This window comes from Lactuca saligna, chromosome 5 (genome assembly GCF_052625555.1).
Source record: "Lactuca saligna cultivar CGN05327 chromosome 5, ASM5262555v1, whole genome shotgun sequence".
Lineage (NCBI taxonomy): Eukaryota > Viridiplantae > Streptophyta > Magnoliopsida > Asterales > Asteraceae > Lactuca > Lactuca saligna.
This window is the reverse complement of record NC_136421.1, coordinates 166,581,408-166,594,457: the sequence shown is the minus strand read 5'-3', so window position 1 is coordinate 166,594,457 and position 13,050 is coordinate 166,581,408.

Below are 13,050 nucleotides of genomic sequence, written 5' to 3'. Positions count from 1 at the left end.
TCCTGTACGTAAAAGTTATCCTGAGAAACTAAAATCGGCCATACCTTGATCAAATTAATATGTGTTCGGTCAAAATCAAAGACTTTTTAGTGGGATATAAATTGTTTAATAGATTTCAGTACATAAAAGGTGCATTGGAAATCAAATTCGGCCTTACCTCTTATTATCCACCGAATTACAATGCAAAGCTCCTAAATACCCAACATGCATCCATGCCACTTCTATATTTTATGACCCACGAATTGGAGACTTATTCAAGTCATTTGCACTCTACTTTCCTTCTCTCATTCTCTGATACTCCAACATTAAACAGTTTCCAATTTTCTTCAAGAACAAGGTCTAAACTCTCAAATAACCCCATCATTCAAGTGATTTTTGCTTCTTGGTAAGCACTTCTACAAACTCCTTGTGTTCTTACACTTATTTGTGCTCATTTCATTCCATTTACACACAAAATTTCATGTTTGCGACTCTTCATAAGGTGTTAGAAACTTCAAGTGTTCTTCAAGGAAAAATCTTAGAGTTTTGGCTTACAAACTCTTCTCCATACTTCAAATCTTCCACAAAACACCCAAGGTGAGCTTCATACTCTCTTTATTTCGCGTTTTCTACTTTTAGGGGGGGGGGGGGGGATACAAGCTTAGTTTTGTGTTTGGTCTTAGTATTTATGCTTGCATGTGTATATTTTCATGCTATTGTGTGTGAGATGCTATAAACTCTTGATAAACCTCCACGAACTCGAGATTTCTTCGTGTTTTGAAATGATTGCAAAATAAGTTACATTATGTAACTTCACAAAATAGTTACACATGATAAGCATGTTTACAAATTTATCATGAACTTGAAAGAAAATACAAGAAAGGACCTTATTTGTCAAATAAGTGAAAAATGGGTTAAAATGATCATTTTTGAATAAAATGGGTCTTTTATGTTATTTTCGATATTTTTGAACTAAAATGGTCATTTTTTTATAAAATGGACCAAGTATGACAAATTTCATTTAAAATGGGCCATTAATGTCATTTTTACTAAAAATGGGCCTAACATGTCATTTTTAGCACAAATTGGACTAAAATGTTCATTTTGTTTACAAATGGGCTTCTTACAACATTTTACACTAATTGGGCCGAGTACACTCATTACATGTTTATTGGGCCTTACGACACACTTTAAGTTAACCAGGCCTACAACAAATAAATACTCGTCATTTCGATAAAAACAAATTGTATTTTATCACTAATGTTTTTAATGAATTACATACTCGAAACATTTTCTTTAAATATTAAATAATGTGATACTCTATTTGCGTAAGTTTGGTTACGGCTCTTGTGAGACATTTCATTCATTCATACCTATCTAGTGTACAAGCATAAGCCTGTAGTTTTAACCAGAGTCTCCTGGAGAGAGAGAGCGATAATTTTGTGTATAGAGTGACAAACCTTACCTTAAACAAGTCGGCGCTTGAAAAACGTCATGATAGGCGGATCAGCCATTATCAAGTATGGTTATAACGACTCACATAGAGATTAACAACGATACAAACTTACAAGAATACACATACTATACTCTTAGTACATTGTACGAAACTATACATTTACTACATTACTCAGGTCTTATGGGTTTTAAGACTACAATGTTTTTACCAACATAAAACATCGAGTTTTTTGTAAACTACATACTACACATTACAGTTTTCAAACAACAGAAAATATATGATTTTCTGGAACACTCTCTTTTCATACATTGTCCAACATAAAACACACATGCTATAGTACAAGATTTGAAACAAAACTTACAAACTGTTTTTTACAAGAAATATTGGATTTTCTGGTGTTTACAAAGTATTCATACAAACAAGCTTATGAACTCACCAAAATTTTATATGTTGACGCTTTTCAAAATTGCTTGTATTCTAAAGAACTCAGTAGGCAGATATAAGAGCCTCGGATACTGGATATTTTGCTGTATTTTGGGAATTTCTTACTAATGTCACTTTTGTTATAATATGTGAACAAAAATCATATATACATATAAAACTGGCATTTTTTTGTTGAATCTCATGCATTTGAAACCGCCATAAAAATTTGCCAACACCTCATGCATTTGAAACCCCCACACTCTTTCACATTCAAAGTAATTAATCACAGATAATCACATTCTAAGAAAATCACACACTCTATAAGTTCAACACCTCATATATCTTGTAATAAAGGCCTTTTTCTAAGCACTTAATTGATTTGAAACTTATTTCTTTTCATATTTCTTTTTAATAATGATTTTTAATTACCATTTAAGATTTTTACACTTAATGGTACTTATGACACTAGTTGATTAATCTTGGTATATATATAGTTCACATTGGTAGGATTATTTTGGTAGGATTTATAATTTTTTTTGGTGATTGTATGGTAGATTGGCAGCTTCAAACAAAATGATTTATGTGAAGAAAACAATTTTTTTTTCAAGGTCTATTTTTATATTATGCATGTTCGTCTTTCGAACAAAAACATTTATTTGTTTTATTTAACGTTTTAACATGATTTTTCTTTTACAAGTAATATTGTCTTATATATGAAAAAAGTAAGCGGGAGATGATTTTCTTCATTGTATGACAACTAACCGATGATGAACAAATCTGAGTACAATAACTGAAGACTATTTCATTATGTTTGGAAAATAACTTAAGATGGCTTTCTTTCTCTTATCTAAAAAGATCAAGACAAGAAGTAAAATACGTAAGGAAGACTTCGTGAAGATGGGTTATCTAAGTTATTGGTGACTAAAATGTTTTTGTGTGTGTGTGTGTATATATATATATATATATATATATATATATATATATATATATATATATATATATATATATATATATATATATATATATAAACATATGTAACATCACAATTATAACATATTATTATTATTATTTTGAGCTATTGTAATTGTATATAAAGATTAGATTTATGCATGTTATTATTTAAATATTTACACACTCAAGAGTTTTTAACATATGGTTATTAATATATAATGTCTTTTTTATTTTCTTCTTATTTATACACATTATAACTATATTAGTAGTATACAAGTAAGTTGTGACAAAAAAAATCATGTGTTTGAAGAGATTTGTGATTTTAAATATGAAGTGTCGAAAAAATGAGTTTTATCACATTAATGGTTATTACAATAAAATTTGTTTTAGGGGATAATAATGTTTATGTATACCAAATGTATGTTGATTTCTGTATATTTTTGTATGATTTATAAGGGTTTAATAAATTTTGTTGATATAAATGTTATAGTAGATGCTGTAGAGGTTTTATATAATTAAAAGTTGTAGTTTTTTCCACACTATTTGTTATTCGTTATATTATATATTAGCATGCATTTTTATACAATTTACACAACTTAATACGTTTGATATAAAATTTACACAACTTAAAATGGTTTATAAAATTATCAATTTATAGTAGAAATAACAAATGACATAAAACCATGGTTGTTCATAAAACGAACAGGGTAACAATATGTTTTGTTTTGCTATTAACATTGGTTTTTCATATATAAATAATAAATTAAAGTTTGTTAAAAGTTGTTATTTTAATTAAATAATTAAATGCCAGCGCAATGCGGGGATTCGCCTAGTACTATGTAAAACAATGTAAGTTTGATATCTCAATTTATGATGCATGGATTGCTCTGTTTCATATATATACATTTGTGACGATACTACATAATGATGTCATCCGCCTCCGAACATTTCCGTCGTTCTCTTCTGGGGTGTGACAAATTGTGAAGTCGTTGTAAACATCGTGATTTGTAAAATTTGTTGTAGATTTACAGGAACTGTTTTTGGGATTGAAGAACGTGAGCATCAAAGATGGCCAGATTCACTTCCTGTATACAATTAAAAAAGACCTCGGTCAACCATGTTGTCTTCATCTCTAGATTCTTCCCACCAAATAAGGTCCATCAAAAATAGTGAGAGCAGTCCTTCACCTTTAACTGCAAAGGAATTCTCAAGGGTCTTTCAATGTAACGCCCACAGATTCGGGCTAGTCAATTTAGAGATAATAAGTGTCAAAAATGACTTTTTGATAGAATATTATTTAGGATAAATAATCTTAACCAACACTATAATAAATGCCATAAGGATTTCGTACATATAAAGAACGCTGAAATCCGACTTATAACGAAGAAGTTATGACCCGTCGAAATCTCGCGATTAAACCGGCATGGCTCTGCGTATTGTAAAGAGTGATTTTTTGATAAATTACTTTTAGCCTTAGTAATCTAAACTAAATTCATAGTATTCATTAAATCGAGAGTGTGCATATAGAGAACATCCAAATCTGACTTCATAAGAGGAAATTATGATTTTTCGATGTTTCAGCGTAGTAGTATACATCTCAGAAATCGAATTTTAGATTGGTCAATATTTAGCCAAAATGATCTAAATTAGAATTCAAGATCTCATTAATAGGAGTTCAATGATAAAAAATCAGTCGAAAATGAAGTTCGTATGTAGAAGTTATGAATTTACAGGGTCGTTAATAGTGTAATATTCTTAGATTGTTAAATTTAAGATCGGTTGAGAATTTTCTAATGGGGTCAAAAGGAAAGTTGTAAATCTTGTCAGTATCTACGCGTGGGTATAAGGAACGTAAAATAACAAATATCGTATACGAAATTTATGATTTTTTTAAGATTGCTTGTTTTACATGCATCCGGAGCCACGTGTCAGCACCATGCGAAGCCTTGGTGCCTACGCATGCTCACGACATGAGAGACATGTCTCACAACGTGAGGAGCCCCTGGAAAGTCTCCGATGAAGTTCTTCAGCCATATCGCCTCCTTCGCTGATTGACTCGCTGCTATATACTTTGATTCACAAGTCGAATCAGCCACTGTTTCCTACTTGGAACTCTTCCAAGAGATTGCCCCTCCATATAGGGTAAAGACCCAACCCGACTGAGAGCGGAAGTTATCCCTATCAGTCTGAAAACTAGCGTGATTATACCTTAATACTCTCAAGTCATCACTCCCACCAAGGGTAAGGATCTAAATTAGAATTCAAGATCTCATTAATAGGAGTTCAATGATAAAAAAAACAGTCGAAAATGAAGTCCGTATGTAGAAGTTATGGATTTTACAGGGTCGTTAACAATGTAATCTTCTTAGATTGTTAAATTTAAGATCGGTTGAGAATTAGCTAATGGGGTCAAAAGGAAAGTTGTAAATCTTGTCAGTATCTACGCGTGGGTATAAAGAACGTAAAAAAACAAATGTCATATGTGAAATTTATGAATTTTTTAAGATTGCTTGTTTTACCTGCATTTGGAGCCACGTGTCAGCACCAAGCGAAGCCTTGGTGCCTACGCATGCTCACGACATGAGAGACATGTCTCACAACGTGAGGAGCCCCTGGAAAGCCTATCAATAGATCCGAATTTCACTCATTACTTCACACCTTTGAAATCCATTCTCTTCCAAACCCCCAAGGTCCCTATAACTTTTCTCTAGCACTTCCTAGGTGTTAGTACCGAAGCTCTGGAGCACCAGAAAGTCCCGAGAAATAGATCTTTTAGTTTAGAAGTTCTGCTCGTGCAGAGTCTGGTTTCTCGCTAAATCACCTGTAAGTTAAGTTATGCTTACCGTACTTTAAGTATAACTATTGTTTAAATTCATTATCGTTATTATAAACCTATAAAAAAGATTTATCAGTGATTCCAAGTCGTTATAATGATTGATCTACTTATAGGGATGATGTCTAGGCTGGATTAGTGAGGTGTTTAAAGTGGAATTTCAAAACAGTATACTTTGTATACCAAACGGACCTACCTCCGATATGATCCTACCGGGTTGTTCCTTACTTGATAGATCTTGAAGTATACTTTGAATTAATGATGAATATAGACTAATAATTAGTCACAATAAATACTAGACTAAAACTTAGTGATAATGATACTAGGTTATGCTAAAGGAAAAGACAGTTGCTAGAAGCGAAACACTGTTCGAATTTTGAATTGTCACTTTAACAAGTAAGTGCATATTTACTTTCATTTTACACATAAATATGAAGTATTTAATATTAATACACGTTATATGCGCTTATTATCTATTTTCCTGATATCTATGTTAGATGAAGAATTTATACATGTTTTACTTAATTTAAACTGTATATGTATTTTTAAAACTATAAATATATTGGGTAAAGATGGGTAGATGAAATATGATATGGATGGTGAGAGATGAAAGATGATATAGATGTTGAGATGTGAAAGATGATGATAAACCTTGACTTTAAAGTTGATCCAGTTATCTAGCAGTGTATAGATGACAACTAAGGACTATTCTAGACAGTCTAGTGGAACGCTAGCAAGCTTGCAACCTGTAGGTGTTTATGAACTACGTGTTCACCAGATGTACTATAAAAAAAACATGGCATCTATGGACTTAGTGCCTTATAAATGAATATTAGCAGCTATAGACTTAGTGCCTAACAAATAACATTGGCCTCTATGCCTAATGGATAAAATTGGCAGCTATGGACTTAGTGCCTATTAGATAAACCCTGGCAGCGATGGATTTCATGCCTTCCTTAGGAAAAATCATTAGGAATAAATATAGAAGAATACCTACTGAAAAGTATTATGAAGGAACCCCTGAACTAGTACTGTCAGACATGGTGCACTCTATGATGAGTCGACCTTCGCTACCAATCTATTTTTGGGGGTATGCCTAAGAGACTGCCGCCCATATCCTTAATCTAGTCCCTACAAAGAAGGTTACCAAAACACCTAATGAGATGTGGATTGGGAAGGTTCCTAATTTGGACCATATCAAGAATTGGGGTTGCGAGGCTTTCGTGAGGCATTAGACTCATGACAAGCTCGAACCCCGAAGTGAAAGGTGTAATTTCATCGGCTACCCATAGAAATCCTTCGGTTACCTCTTCTACATACCTAGTAAGAATGTGGTCTTTGTAGCAAGAAGAGGGGTCTTTCGTGAGAGAGAGTTTATAAGCCAAGGAGATGGTGGGAGACAAATTGACCTTGAAGAAATTCAAGAATCAATTGGTGAAGGAACCTCAGACACTAGCAATCAACCTGAGGAGTAAACACCTGTTGAGCCAGTTGACAAGTCTGTACCTCCGAGGTGTTCCACACGGGTTAGGAACATACTTGAGTTTTATTATGGTTTTCATATTACTAGGGAAGGTGATACATTTATCAATGATAGTACACTGGTAAATTTGGATGAACCTAGCAGTGTTAAGGAAGCCATGGCAGGCCCGGAGTCTGCTAAATGGAAGGAGGCTATGGACAGCGAGATACAGTCCATGTATGACAATCAAGTTTGGAACTTGGTTGACAATGTACCAGACCATAAAACAGTCGGGTGCAAATGGATCTTCAAGAAAAAGACCTATGTGGAAGGAAAAGTGCACACTTATAAGGCTCGTCTGGTTGCGAAGGGTTTTACTCAGACTTAGGGTATTGGTTATGATGAAACCTTCTCACCGGTAGCAAAGATTAAGTCTATTAGGGTTATGCTAGCCATTGCTGCTTTTCATGATTATGAAATATGGCAAATGGATGTCAAAACTGTTTTTCTTAATGGAAAGTTGGCTGAGGATGTGTACATGAATCAACCAGAGGGTTTTGTCAGTGCAGAATACCCTAATAGAGTGTGCAAGCTCGAGAAATCCATTTATGGGTTAAAACAAGCGTCTCGTAGCTGGAATCTTTGTTTCAATGAGAAGTTCAAAGAGTTTGGCCTCTCGAGAAGTGAAGATGAGTCTTGCGTGTATGTCAGAGCTAGTGGAGTATAGTTAGCTTCTTGGTACTATATGTAGATGACATAATACTTATAGGAAATGTCATCCCAACCTTGCAGGAGGTTAAGTCCTGGCTTGGGAAGTGCTTTGCTATGATGGACCTAGGGGAAGCTGCCTATATCCTAGGGATAAGGATATTAAGAGAAAGAAGTAAAAGACTAATTGGACTTAGTCAGAGTATCTACTTGGATAAGGTGTTGAAAAGGTTCAACATGCAGAATTCCAAGAAAGAAGATTTACTGATCCAAAGAAATTCCAAACTAAGTAAGACTCAGAGTCCGAGTCATAGAGGCTGAGATAGCAGAGATGAGTCGATTACCGTATGATTCTGCTGTGGGCTTGATCATGTATACTATGACTTGTACCTGCCCTGATGTGGCCTTTGCTTTGAGCATGGTCAGTAGATATCAGGGGAAAACTAGCAAGGCTCATTGGACCGTGGTAAAGAAAATTCTCAAATACCTGCGGAGGACTAAGGATTGGATCCTTACCCTTGGTGGGAGTGATGAATTGAGAGTATTAGGGTATAGTGATGCTAGTTTTCAGACTGATAGGGATAACTTCTGCTCTCAGTCGGGTTGGGTCTTTACCCTAAAAGGAGGAACAATCTCTTGGAAGAGTTCCAAGCAGGAGATGGTGGCTGATTTGACTTGTGAATCAGAGTATATAGCAGTGAGTCAAGCAGCGAAGCAGTGAGTTGTACCAGCTATTAAGGAGCCTATGGAGATTTTCTGTGACAGCAATAGTGCGGTTGCCTTAGCCAAAGAACCGAGAGATCATGGCAGATCCTGACACATTGAAAGAAAATATCACTTCATAAGACACAAGATAGAAGAAGTACTCCTCGTGGCAAAGAGGGTATCGTGAGATGAGAACCCTACAGATCCCCTTATGAAGGGACTGATAAGGGTTAAGCATTTGCAACATGCAAGGCGCATCGGACCGAGGGATGATATTAGTTTTATAGATTAGATAGCTTTTTCTGAAACTTCTAAAATGTAATCGACGTTTGATGATGAATAAAATTCGTGATTATTTATGAGTAAAGTGTTGCTTTCATCATCAATTATTTACTATTGTTTCAGTTTTGCATGTTTTGACTTCCAAAATAATTATTTTATTCAAACCTCCACAATCGGTCATACGTCGGAAGTAGGTATGAATAAGGATTGTCATGAATTGGGTTTGTAGATGGCTAAAGGTGTTTAGACATAGTAATGGTAGCTACAACTTTCATGAGTGCTCATAAGTTATGAGTATTGGAATAAACCCACGCTCACTTGTATCACTTCATGGAATTTATCTCGAGTGATTGTGAGACGATAATATCATATAAGTCTTTAAACCTAGAGATATGAGTTGTTACCTATGAGTTGGTTGTGCATTGATTGTACGAAAATGCATCAGTAACTTGATGTTATAAAACATGCCTTTGTGTGCAATTCAACAAGTAGTAGAACAAGCATATGAGTCAAAGTTTATCTGTTCCTTCTAGAAATAGAAGCGATATCTGGTCCCCTCGATGATTTTGTGTTGACCCATGTACCGACCTTGGTCAGTTTTTAATTGATGTGTTCAGTTAAGTTCTTTGTCAAACAAATCAGAAATCGGGAAACAAATACCAGACAATAAGCAAGACATTGTTCCATGTGTTTGTCCAAATGATATCATGAGAACAGAGGATTATATGATCACTTATCTAAAATGGCGCTTCATAGTTCAACAGAGTTTTCGAGAGCTACAATTTCCGGTTGGTTCCTGAAGTAATATAGGCAAATATAGTTATTAAACTTATCCAAGTGGGAGTCTGTTGGATTAGGTGTCCAAGTCCATAACTTATTTGGTATATACTTGACCTGACCCGACATGGTCCATTTGGGTTGCACTTTACCCAAACGATTTATGGATAATATTATCAGAATTGTATACTTATGTTTTATTAATATATTATAAGTTATAATATATTAATATAAAGTCATGTTATTTAATTAAGTTTTAATCTTAAATTAATTATAAATTGATTTAGTGATTAAAAGGAAGACTAATTAAATCATGGGCTATTAAATTTATATGGTGTGGGCTAACACTCATTTGGGAATGGGCTTAGCTTATATGGAAGTCCATGGATGATCCATGGAGCTTTTAACCCATGGATCCCTGTGTGACAACCCAAAATTTCCATTCTGAACAATACATATCAAGCCAATAGAAGTTAGAACAGTTACAGTGAAATTCCAGACTTTGGGTATAAGTTTGAGTATTTCAGGTTTAGCACTTAAGGAGATATCAGGAGAGTGGATGCACTAGGGTTTTGTGCAACAATTTTATTCCAATACTCTATGATATTAGAGTTCATTCCGGGAATATAATATTTTATGCCAAAAATCTCAGGACTATATATAGAAATCTAAACCATATTCATTCATTAGTTGCATTTCCAACTAGAGAAATGCCGAATTCTCTCTCACAGATCTTCAGGTTTTTATCCCAAATCGTGAGTACCTTTCTCTAGTTGTATTATATGGCTTATAATGTGCTTAATAACATCAATTTCATAACAAAACAACTAGATTCAGGAGTTTACTGCCCAAGAGCACCTTGTGGAGTAAACTCCTAAAAAGATGCCTAGTCCTTCCCCCGTGATTTGTAACTACCTTAGGCTTGTATGCTAGTGTGTATATGACTAGAAAACATCAAAACTGGATCAAGACCCCAAGATTTGGGAGTTTACCGCCCAAGAACACTCGGAGAGTAAACTCCTTTTTTAGGGCCAAAAGAGTGCCCAATGTCCCACAAAGCCTTGGAACTCAAACTAGAAGACACCATTACATGTTTAGACAACAAAATCAATTAGAAACAATGGCTAGATGTGATTTCACGGCCACGGAAGTTCTTGGGCCGTGAACTCCATTTTTAAGTGTCAAAATGCGTCAGGAGCCTTCCTTAAGCCAAGAGACTAAATTGGCCATGTACCTAAATGAGTTTAGGACTAACAAACACACTTAGAACACCAAGAGTAAGGTGTTCACGGCCCAAGAAGTCCCAGGGTCGTGAACTCCATAAAATGGTGCCAAATGGTGCCATAAACTCTTCTAATGCCTAGTACAAGAGCCTAGTTTAGTTCCTAGTGAATTTAGGGACTTGAAAACACCATAAATATCCTCCCAAGGGAGATTACGGCCGTAATCTCCAAGGGATATGGTCCCAGGGCCGTAAACTCCTCAAATGAGTTAAAAGGAAGCCCAAACACTTGTTTAAGCCTAGAAACACTTCACCACTTAAGTTGTAATAGCTTTTAGCTTCATTTAGAGACCCAATACAGAGTTTATGGCCAGGAGTTTACTCCCCTGGGCCGTAAACTCCAACACACACGGTCATTTGACCATAAACTTCCATATGAGGTCTTGCACTCCTTTGTTGGAACCCATTAGCCTCCTAGCACTTGACCAAAAGTATTTTCCTCGCATTAGGATGTTTATACACGTTTACTTAATGTTATAATCACTAATTGTTTATATACAAATGTCGTCATATGTAATTAGGACCATTGTGTGTGTCTAAAGTCTTCACTTGACACCTAGCAGTCCTACCTCTTCAGTTCATCCGTATCACCCACAACAGGTGAGTTCATACCCCTTAATCAACGTTTTAATTGTTTTTAAATGTTTTAGGGGGGGGGGATACAAGTAGAATCATGCTAGTTACTATATCAATCACATATGATTAGTAAGCAGCATTCAAATGATTGGCTACTCATTAGCCGTTTTAACAAACAGTTTACTTCAAATGTTTTTCATAAACACTTTATGTGTTTAAAACTCCTTATTACACTGTACATTTTAATCTGTATGTTTCATTTCAAACTCATTTACAATTGTGTTTCAAACAAATGTTTCTTTATATTAAACTGTTTTTTCAAACCCATGCCTTCAAACCGTTTTCTAGATTGACATCAAGTCAATCTTTTCTTAGATAATAATTATGTTCAAAGGTTTTACAAAACTTACTTTATGCCTTTATATTATAAATTTCATGCCTATATATGTATATTTATATATGGAATGTTTAAAAGACTTAGGAAGGCTATCCACCCTATTTCCTTTTCGCGCTTGAGATGTGGTCTGGTGGGATATCGGGTACCCGTCCGAAGGTCGTTTAAATATTACTTATATATATCATGTGTACATATATAGTCATAAAGGTTCTTCCAGTTCATTCAATACCCTTGGGTAGCAAGGGTATACGCCCATGTTCATACGTACCGGTTATATTACTAGTAAGCTACCATAGGGGTAGTTTCGGAAGATACTAGAACTATTAGTAGAACGCGATATCATACAATGAGTCAGTTCATTCATGAGTCAATACTTGCTAGATAGAGAGAGAACACAGATTACAGCTAGTACACACAGTACATTAGTATACATGCTAGATAGAGAGAGAACATACGTTATAGCTAGCACACGCAGAACATTACAGTACATTACTATACTCTTACATAGATATGTTTTACATGATTACGATTACATGAGTACGTTTACATATATACGTTTACATGAGTGCGGTTACATATACTTTGATAGGACAGACATCATTAGGTGCTATATCATAGAACAATTTCAGGATCTAACTATACCGATGAATCGCAACTCATTGTGATAGTTATGTCGGGTATACATGATCATAGTAATGTGGATGTTCACGGCATGCATACATGCATGGGCGTGTAAAGGTCTCAAAATCCCTTTGAAAGGGGAGTGTTTAGCCTGGGATCTAGCCATCACATTATGCCTTATCCCTCAAATAAGGCAATAGGAGTACAGAGGCAGTCACTTATTACAAATACTGCAGTACTTACGAGATTACCCTAGACTTAAGGTAATTAGTACGATTGTAATTCGACACTACAACATAGTACTATTTCATTTTACCATTATATTCACTTCGTGAACATTTACACGATGCACAGTAATGTAGAAACTATATTTTTGGTTAATGATAGTCGGATTTGGGAAAATACACACTCTTACAAGAGACACACACACAAACACTAGATGCCTTGGTAGAAGGATACGATTGGTAGGAAACATAGGGTTTCCTAGGATCATTCAAAACATTTTCATACTTACAGTTCATATACAAACAATTTCTTACATATAAATTAAGACACTAAAATACTTACGATCTCACCAGCTTCAAAGCTGATACTCGCT